Source organism: Anolis sagrei, chromosome 5, assembly GCF_037176765.1.
Source record: "Anolis sagrei isolate rAnoSag1 chromosome 5, rAnoSag1.mat, whole genome shotgun sequence".
Lineage (NCBI taxonomy): Eukaryota > Metazoa > Chordata > Lepidosauria > Squamata > Dactyloidae > Anolis > Anolis sagrei.
The window spans coordinates 167288576-167299572 of record NC_090025.1 but is presented as its reverse complement, the minus strand read 5'-3'; the positions used below and the strand labels follow the sequence as shown (position 1 = coordinate 167299572).

Sequence of the window (10997 nt, the reverse complement as noted above, 5' to 3'; positions counted from 1 at the left end):
TCCAATCCTTGTCACGTGGAGTCATACGACAGATTTATTTGAAGATACGGTGGGCATTGTCCCTTCTTAATTATATCAGATGACATGATGGGTGAGACTCGGAGCTGACCCTACCATTAGGCCAGTTGACTTAAGCAGGGGTGACTTAAACATTTTTGGATATAGCTCTCCAAATATGAAATGCAGCAGTCCTCCCCACTGCAGCCAAATTGTGGCTTCCTCCTTTAACCTAAAAACTGTTGATTATGATACAAGTGAAGGAGAGCTGTTTTGTTGCCCCATAAACAGATAATTCCAAACATAAGTGTGGAAGGCACATCTGTGCTGAGGGTAACTGAATAAATTATTCATGGGTATTTTGTTCAAAGTTCTATGGAATGGAATTGCTTTGGCAATTTTAATTCAGCCAAGACTGAATTAAGGGCCTGATGTAGTTGCCTGGAGATGAGCCATGAAGCCTTTGCTAACTGTGGTTGTGTGATATTTATTTGATTTAAGAGATAGTTGTGTTAGGAAATTCTCCCAAAAGTTGCAGAGCATCCAAAATATAAACAGGATACTTAACTGAGCAGTCAGCTCACAGCAAGCGGAAAGATGAAGTGTTGTGTGGCTGCAAAAGAATTTTGAGCTTAGCAGGCAAAGATGCAGAGTTCAATCTTTAAAAAGCTTATATATATATATATATATATATATATATATATATATATATAAACTATATTTCTTTATATAAAAGAATTGGGTCTAAGCTTCTCTAACTCCATAACTTCTAAATTCCAAAACAAGAGGAAAAACTTCCAAACACTACATCTCTTCAAACACAGAGAGTAGAGAGTGGTCAGAATGCAAAGATGAAAAAGTAGACATCCTAAATAAAGGCATGCTATTGTACTTCACCAATCAGGATGGGAAAAGAGAGAGAGAATGAGAACAAATAGACAAATTCCAACACATTCAGGAGTCAAGGGGAAGGGATCCCCTCCGTCTATTCTACAGCTAACTTAACTGTTCCTCAGCTAGGGCTGCAGACGGGTTGAATTCCAACAAGTTGCACCTCTGCTGACCTAATAAGCCTATAGGAAAAAGATGCTAGCAATTTAAAAACAAAAGCTTTGTGTTAACATTTCTTTTTTAAAAAGAGGCTTAGAAAGCTGTTTAATAGTCCATAATTGCAAACAATTGGGGGGGGGGGGGGGTTGGGTGCTCCGTCTTATCATTTTCCTTAGGCATATAATTAATTGATTTATTATGTACAGTCAGGTTGTCCATCCAACACAGTACGGTCTCCTGCTTACTAGCAAGTAAAGGTAAAGGTTTCCCCTGACATTAAGTCTAGCCGTGTCCGACTCTGAGGGGTGGTGCTCATCTCCATTTCTAAGCCAAAGAGCCAGCATTGTCCGTAGACACCTACAAGGTCATGTGGCTAGCATGACTGCATGGTATGCCGTTGCCTTCCCACAAAAGCAGTACCTATTGATCTGCTCACATTTGCATGTTTTCGAACTGCTAGATTGGTAGAAGCTGGGGCTAACAACAGGAGCTCACCCCACTACCTGGATTCGAACCACCAACCAGCAGCTCAGTGGTTTAACCCACTAAATATTTTGCTACCTAATTCTTGCAACTGGAGATGCAAAGAATTACACTCAAAACCTTTTGTAGGCAAAGCATATGAATTACAGGTCCTTTTCCTAACGTAGCTATTTAGCAGGGTAGACAGTTGTTTTGAGGAGGCCTTTAAAGACATTCTCATGTACCCTCAATATAGGCCATCATTTGCCACCTCTCTTTCCCAGCTATGACAACAGGGTAGGATGGGAAAGAGACCAGCAGATGATCTTTCACACATTCCTTTGAAATAAAAAAACACAAAGTTGTTTGAATATATTACAAAAACGGCAACAGTGAACTGGTTGTTTAGCAAATAGAATCTGTTCAGCCCATTAGAAATGTGAACTTTATTGGAATCAGAGATGCTACTTTGTCTCTGGTTTTGATGTTTATTAATTGGCAAGGCTACTTTGAAAATGCACAACCTTCCATATGATGGCGGATTGCAATGCCCATGATCCATTATCATTGGTTGGGATACTAGGGCTAATAGAGTATGCAGTTCAGCCTGCCACAATGGTGCAAGGAGTTATGTTACAATTAGGCAGAGCATTGTTGACACCACTGGCATCTGGCAACATAAAAACGAGCTTCATCACTCACTCTTCTACTAACCAGAAGATTGCATCAGGCTCAGTGATGCTTCTAATGGCCGAAAAGAAGACAGGTATTTTGTTTCCTTTACAATTTCTGTGTACTAGATAGATTTTTTAAATGTTGACCACATAAATAGCTTCAAAATTGTCACATTCCGTAAGGTTTTTGAGAAAAGGCCCATTTTTGTTTTGCAATTATTGCAAAATTTTGAAACATTTTCTTGCTTGACAGTAACTTGCATAACTTTTTTAGATTGCTCTTATCTTTGACAGCCATAACCAACATTATGTAACATGTAACAGAGACTCAGTCTGTTAAAATACCACAAAAATGAATTTCTAATCATGTCGAAACTTGCTCAGGCTTGCCAGAGGCATGGACCCTAGAGGGTGACGAGGTAGGCGATGATGGTGATCAGATGCCGATGGAAGCTGATGCTTCTCTTGACTTTGTGACATCAACATCCAGAGAGCCTCATTTAAAATCTTAGGAAGAGCTAAAAAATCTGGTCAGAGAGTGATTGATACTACTGCATTATAACAAAAACAATCCCATGGTTTTGTAGGGTGTTAGTTTCTGTACACATCAGCATCACACATTTTAGAATACTTTTGCTTTTTCCTTCAAGGATTCTAGTGAATTAGTATCAGGTGCCTCTCCTCAGTTATTTGCCAGGAGCTGATTGTGCAATGGATGGGTGTGTGTGTGTGTGTATCACTCAGGCAGCTGGGTAAGCACTACTGGGTGGACCGGATTGTGGTGCAGAACCAGGTTGTGCCTCAGTTGGTTGGGAGTCAGCTGCATTAAAATCACTAGAGACCAAGAGGTCATGAGTTCAAAGCCAGATAGGGTGGGGGTGAGCTTCCAGCCATTGTTTAGCTTGCTGTTTACCTCTGCAGCCTGAAAGACCGTTGCATCCATCAAGTAGGAAATTTAGGTACCGCTTATGCGGGGAGGCTAATTTACGATGCCATAAAACTCCCCAGCAGCGTGCAAAAGACTGAGGAAGTACTCCATCGGTGTCACAAGTGGATGGTGAAGCGACAGCTCCCCCGGTGGCCAGAATTCAAAAAGCACACCTTTATGAAGCTGGAAAGTTTAATAGCCAATGTGTCTCTGTCTATATATGTTGTGTGTCTATGGCATTGAATGCTTCCCATGTATATGTGCATTGTGATCCACCCTGAGTCCACTGAGGGTTGAGAAAGGTGGAATATAAATGCTGTAAATAAATAAATAAATAAACAAGAAAGGTGCTCCTGGCTGTACACAAAAGGACGCAAGGAAATGGCAGATTCACCTACCTCCATTCCTCTAAACCTGATACCTAATAAGCTTCTCAGTGGAGATACCCACAGTGTTCCCAGCCACAAAGAAGGCAGAGGGCGACAGGACAACTGTTAGGTGCATTATGCAGGGGGTAACAAGCACTTCTAGTTTGGCTTGCCTAAGGATGGGAGGACACTTTCATTCCCATAGTCAGGGTGCTTCATTGGGCAGCTGTAGTAGTTGATGTCCTGGCCCTCCTAGTGGATAGAGTTACTAGATTGAATACAGGGCTCCTGTTGTACAGGAGTCATGTATAAATTGAGGGCAGATTAAGAGGCCAAAATTATGGATTTTGATATGATTTGTGAATTTTGAGGGTTTTTCTATGGAGAGGGCAAGCACCAATGTTTACTTGGGTCCAGCTGCCCCTGTCCACTGCCACTGCCATTTTCTTTCGCGGACATTAAAAAAAAACAGACGTGGCTCCAAAGTGGAGAGAGTAGAGGGGTTTGTTGCTTCTTTGGGTTCTTCCAGGGATATTAACCTCTTGCCTTTTGCTACTCTATTCAGAGAGGAGAGTGGTTCCTTTTTTGATCAGAGTTAAAGTAGATTACTAACTTACATTGACCTGTGGATATGCCCAACCAGTCTTTTGGGTCAATTCTTTGATTCAATTTCTAGACTTGTACAAGAGTAAATAAACATTCTAAGCTGCTAAAAAAAACAATACAAAAACAAAAAAACAAGCTGAGAAATAACCAGATCCCAATGCTATGCATGTTTACTTCAGTAATTCCCATGAAGCTGGAAGGAACTTATTCCCAACTACGTATAGAATTGGAGGCTAAATAAATGAACCAAGGGACTAAGTTGCTAAATTGATCTATCCATATTCAACATTTTAATAAATTGGAAGCAATAACATATTTCAAATCAGCACATTTCACATTCTTAGCTTGCATTAGAGTGTAGAAGGGATTTTATTTTCATTCTCAAGGGCACTCCACTCTGAAAACTGGCATCTTCTAATTTTCAAGGAATGAATTAAACATTTACTGAGAAAAGCAAAGGAGATAAAATTGGCTAATACCATCCAGGAGATGTGATGCCCAGGAAAATGAAAGTATTCAAGGCTTCTGACCAAACCATTTTAGAAAAACGTGTTCCTTGAACAAAAGACACACAAATCTCAAATGGTAGTAACAGGTCAAACAAAGCAGTGTAAAAAATGTCACTTCCTCATGTCAATACATCCAGATTGCTGTTGGAAAAAAACACTTGTGGGCAGCAGAGGATGTAGCAAATTGGAAATAAACTGTACGGTGGAAGAAAAAAATAGGTTTGAGACCCAGGTGGCACAATGTGTTAAACCCTTGTGCCGGCAGGACTGAAGACTGACAGGTCAGAGGTTCAAATTTGGGGAGAGCGTGGATGAGCTCCTTCTGTCAGCTCCAGCTTCCCATGCATGGACATGAGAAGACTCCCACAAGGATGGTAAAACATCAAAAAATCTGGGTGTCCCCTATGCAATGTCCTTGCATACGCCCAATTCTCTCACACCAAAAGCGACTTGCAGTTTCTTAAGTCACTCCTGACAACGGAAAAAACTGTAGAGTGGTGTTGCCTACCCCATCACTGTAATATCATGCTGCATTGTTTCAGTGTAGGAACATCAGAGTGGCCTACTGCTCTGATAATCCTGGGGTTGGCACACATGCCATTTTGCCAATTACACATGTTTCAGTCTAGTTGACATTTCCCAAATAGTAATCTGCAGAGCTTTTGGGTTCTGAAGAAAAAGCCATTGTTAATTGGCCTGACATTCAAAGTGCATATGTATATGGATGGAATTAAAGCATCTTTAATTGCTTCTCTGCTCCCTTTTTTTGCGCAAGAACAAGAAGCCAAGTGTAGTTAAAGTCCAGGTTCACATTTCAAAACCTTCTCAGTCCAGATGTTTACAGAGGAGCGCATGGTTTTGGCTGAGGTTTGGTTCCAGGATCCTCCATAGATACCAAAATCGGGATGCTGAGGCCCAATTATATGCAATAGTAAAATGGTGTCCTTTGTATAAAATGACAAAATCAAGGTTGAGTTGTGGGATATTTTTTTAAAATTCAAATCATAGATGCAGAATCCATTGATACATTTGGGATAGAAAATGAAAAAAAAAAAGATTATCTATATTTTAGTAGAAGAGTCCCTAAGGCTGGTTCTTGTGTTTTGATGTAAGCCTTCCAAGAGGCAGGAACCTTGTTGATGTTCCCTTCCTAGACAAAGGGAGATAAAAGAATAATATTTGGGGAAGTGAGCTTTTCAGGCAGAAAAGAAGTAAAAAAAGGCTTGAGCGTCCTAGATCAAAGAGAAAAAACAGGTGAAACAAAAGAGCAGGCATGCTGCCTAGAACTCCTTCAATCATTATTTACATATGCATTGATGCCTTTCACTTCCAACATATTTAAGTTATATTACATTATGTAACACAATTTTTATTCCTGGGTTACAAATGGCATTTCCTAAATGGTTCTATTATTTTAAGAATGGTAAAGTTTATTCAACTGCAAAATACTTTGTTTTTCCTGCATCACATTTTGCTATAGCTTTTCAATAAATATCTCATAGAGCAGTGGTTCTCAACCTGGGGTCCCCAGATGTTTTTGGCCTTCAACTCCCAGAAATCCTAAGAGCTGGTAAACTGGGTGGGATTTCTGGGAGTTGTAGGCCAAAAACATCTGGGGACCCCAGGTTGAGAACCACTGTCATAGAGTCACAACCAATTCAACATAATTTGTGGCAGTCAGAAAAATGAAGTTTCTGGAATGTAACGAGTCACGACTACTTTAAAATAAGTACTGCACATTTAAACAGGAAATAACACTTTCAAACCAGGAACATATTTTTTTTCCAATTTTTGTTACATAGTATTATTTTAGATGAACGGGTGACATCTAACTTTTTAGTTAATTTTACCCTCTTTAAATGTTGGAAGAGAGAAATCACAGTTTACATGCTGTCTCATGTGTTTGTGCTTACTTGCAGGGACTGAGGTAGCAACAAGAGGAACTACAATCTTGTAGCAATTTGATAATTTAAAGAGAAAAAAACTTAATAGGGATTGTTTTAGTTAATTTGAGAAACAGGAAATTAAAATGTTATTTTCAAAATACAATTGAAGTACTAAAAAAAAAACCTACTTTGAGGGTGTGAGTATTACAACTGTACTAATTTTCCAGGTTTGGTGTATAAAGGTAAAAGTTTCCCCTTGACATTAAGTCTAGTCATGTCTGACTCTGGGGGGTGGTGCTCATCTCCATTTCTAAGCTGAAGAGCCAGCGTTGTCCATATACACCTCCAACGTCATGTGGCCATGTTTTTTTTTTGGGGGGGGGGGTTGATACTCCAGTATGATTGGGCTTCCAACCGGCACAAAAATCATTTAATTTAATTCTTTGGGCTCCTTTCAAATTCAAGATTCCAAGTGCTCCTTTACAACTCTGCTGGGACTGCAGGACTCTGGTACATAAATAACAATCTTTCATTTTAGTTTCATCAAATTCTTCAGCCTATAAAAAACTAACATGCCAGGAGGAAGAGTCCTACCCCAGCCTTTCTATTATGTGCTACTTGTCTTATGTCAATTCTTTTGAATGTAAGGGGATACAAGTAGGCAGTTTCACATTATTTGATCCAAAGTAATATGTGCTGTCTTATTATCATGCAGGGCAGATTTGAATTAGTAAAGCTACAAGGAATGCATATATTTATCTTTTCAGGGACTGATGGCTGGAAATTTCAGTCACAGACCCTGCATTCTCCAGTATACATATCCCTACGCTCTCTCAGAAATATCACTATTTAAAATATATACCAGATATATATCAATGATGGAATAGGTAAAGATAAAGGTTTTCCTCTCACATTAAATCCAGTTGTGTGTAACTATGTGGGTTGGTGCTCATCTCCATTTCTAAGCCAAAGAGCCGGCATTGTCTGTAGACACCTCCAAGGTCATGTGGCCAGCATGACTGCATGGAGCACCGTTACCTTCCTGCCAAAGTGGTACCTATTGATCTACTCACATTTGCATGTTTTCGAACTGCTAGGTTGGCAGAAGCTGGGGCTAACAGCGGAACCTCACGCCACTCCCCAAATTTGAACCTGCGACCTTTCGGTCAACAAATTTAGCAGCTCAGCGGTTTAACCCACTGTGCCACCAGAATACATCCTGCATATTCGAAGAACATCTTTGTTTCTTAAATAGTTCCAACCCCAGTGCTGCTTGGCATGATACTTTTAAAGCTATTATAGTTTTAATTATATTCATCATATTGATATCTTCCTTAATGCATAGAGAGAGTTCTGTCTCATTGTGTGTACTCCAACATTTCATCAGCAATGATGGGATGTATAAAAACCTGTCTCTCACATGACATAGCTGGTTGGAGACTGTGCGAGGAGAGAAACCAATCCTATTGGTAATGTGAATATAGAGCATTGTTGGGCTCTTGTGCTAAAATCATGGATAAACCCTCATATTGTGGCAAAATAAGGAAGCCATTAAGCAGGTTGATGATGGCAGGTTAGGTGCTATATGGTTATTGGTGAGAAGCAAGATATGCTAACGGCCATGAATCCCCTTGAAAGAGAGCAAGATTCAGGTGTGGACAACCTGTCATGCTACACATGTTATTGAGTTGCTGCTCTGATCATCCTAACATATCTAGAAGTGAGGAAAGATGGGCAACATCTGTAGAACATCAAGTTGTTCACTCCTGCAGTAGTCATTTCACTGCTATTATTTCCCTTCCTGATCTTTTTCTGTTTTGGTGATCTAACTTTGCTTCTCGTCCACCTCTTTTGCTGACCACTTACAAGTGATGGCTGTGCCGATACACTTCTCTGACCGCAGTGTGTGACAACAATATTGTCAAGCAGCACTAGGCAGGGATGAAAGGCAGAGCTCTGCATCCAGGTGGGATGTATGAGTCCTGAATATGGATGCAAACAGGCCATTGTTGAGAGCGGCACGTGCTGGAGAGTGACAGGACTCCACGCACGGCTGGGAGTTCAAGTGTACAATGAAGTTCTCTGTGCCAATTCATTGGTTACCATGGAAACCTGGAGATGCATTTGCTCTTCCATTCTTTTTTATTGTTTAACTTCAGATGCTGCTGAGTCTTTAGAGCAGCCTGTTTTCAGTTCTTCAACTGTTATGCATCCTTTTTTTGGTTCCAGAAGCCCACTGGGTTGGCTCTTTGAACTACAAGTGCTGTGAGGTCAATGAATACTCTGTGAACAGAAGGAGGGGGAGAGAGAAGCAGGAAAAGGAAAGGAAGGGGGAAGAAAGAGCAGCACTTATTCAGATCTTCATACTTTAATGAGTGAGGAGACTTTGTCCCTCCAGTATGCATGCATATCAACTCCCAGAAGTCCCAGTCATCATAGCATACAACTCCCATGTTACGTCAGCTCCACTGGCTGCATGTTTGCTTCTGAGCACAATTCAGAGTGCTGGCTTTGGCCTATAAAGCCCTAAATGGCCCCAGCCCAGTTTACCTGTCCAAACGCATCTCCCTTTATGAACCACTACAGAAACTAAGATCTTCTGGGGAGACCCTGCTCTTGGTCCCACCACCATCACAGGCACATTTGGTAGGGATAATAATAATAATAATAATAATAATAATAATAATAATAATCTTTATTTATACCCCAACACCATCTCCCCAAAGGGGACTCAGAGCGGCTTACATGAGGCCAAGCCCGGCGATACATTACATTACACCACACCGGAGTGTGGTGGAGGCTCCTTCTTTGGAAGCTTTTAAACAGAGGCTGGATGGCCATTTGTCAGGGGTGATTTGAATGCAATATTCCTGCTTCTTGGCAGGGGGTTGGACTGGATGGCCCATGAGGTCTCTTCCAACTCTTTGTTTCTATGATTCTATGATTCTATGAAAATACAGAGCAACAAAAATAACATCACAATAAATTAAATAAAACATTCAGGTAAAATAAACAGTGCAAAATAACATAATGGAAAATCAAACAGAGTGAGTGGGCCAAATGCACGACATAAAATGATAAAACTCAGGATGAGATAGCAATGAAAAAGGTATACTTTTGGGAGAGGAGATGAGAGATAGGGCCTTCTCAGTGATTGCCCCCCGGTTATGGAACTCCCTTCCTGGCAATATTAGGTCAGATCCTTCCCTCCTGTCCTTCAGAAGGATGGTGAAGACCTGGCTGTGGGACCAAGCCTTTGGGGCAGTGCAGTGAGGCAAAATGGTGTCCTGAGATGGTTTTAAAGCAACTGATTTTAATGTGGATAGAAGTGATTTTAATGCTTGTATATATTTATGGTTTTGTGTCCCAGCATTGAATGTTTGCTGTATATATGTTGTGCTCTGCCCTGAGCCCCCTGTGTGGTGAGAAGGGCAGAATATAAATGTTTTAAATAAATAAATAAATAAACCCTTGTGCTGGCAGGACTGAAGACCGACAGGTTGTAGGTTCGAATCCAGGGAGAACGCTTCTTTCGGATCATTTGTTTGCAAATGATCTCCACCATTTTCTTCCGGATTTGACGGACCTGATGGTGCTGGGCATAGGAAGTCTTGCGAATCTGGTTGGTACACTTCTTGGTAAAGCCAAGACAGAAAAGGCGCAGAAAGTACCCGTCTGTGGTTTGGACATCAACATAGGCTTCAATCACTGTCTGCCATTTTTTGACCATTGAACACATTTTGTCACGTGTCAGGTCCATGCCATGGAAGTTGTTCAGACAATTCTTTCCTTGCACATCCTCAGTGATCAGTTTGAATTTACAGAAGGCAATTTCATCATTCTGTAGGTCAGCAAGACTTACTTCGAACACGTGGCCTTTAAGTCCATCAGAGGCAATTTTTGTTCCCTGAGTCCTGGTGACTAATGTCTTCCCAATGTTCAAATATTAAACATTGCTGGGGCCTTGACATCATACAAAGTCCTTCTTTTGAGAAAGGATCAACCACTTTCTTTTTGGTGCCTTTCTTGCCTCCTTTCGTGAGGTGCTTGTTCTTGCCAACCGCCATAGCGCCAAGCTGGGAACCAAAGCCGGGATTCCAGACAGCATTGGTAAAGATATAGAAAATGCTTAAGAAACTTAAGAAGATGCTTAAGAAACCCAAATTCGAATTGGGCAAGCTGATGAAACTGCATGGTGAAGGTGGTGGTGCTGGAAAGCCATCCAGTGATGAAACTGGTGCTAAGGTTGAACGGGTTGATGGGTATGAGCCCCTTGTGCAAGAATCTGTCTAAACTCAGTTAACAACAACAACAAAAACAACAACAAAAGATTTAATATTTTTTTAAAAAAGAATCCAGGGAGAACGCGGATGAGCTCCCTATGTCGAATCCAGCTCCCCATGTGGGGACATGAGAGAAGCCTCTCACAAGGGTGGTAAAACATCAACCCATCTGTCCCTTAGGCAACGTCCTTGCAGATAGCAAATTCTCTCACATCAGAAGCAACTTGGCAGTTT

At 40.9% G+C, this 10997-nt stretch overlaps 1 pseudogene; it reads right to left on the bottom strand.

The window, feature by feature from the left end:
* Positions 1–8684: 8684 nt before the first annotated feature.
* Positions 8685–10562, bottom strand: LOC132775738 (small ribosomal subunit protein eS1-like; annotated as a pseudogene).
* Positions 10563–10997: the final 435 nt, after the last annotated feature.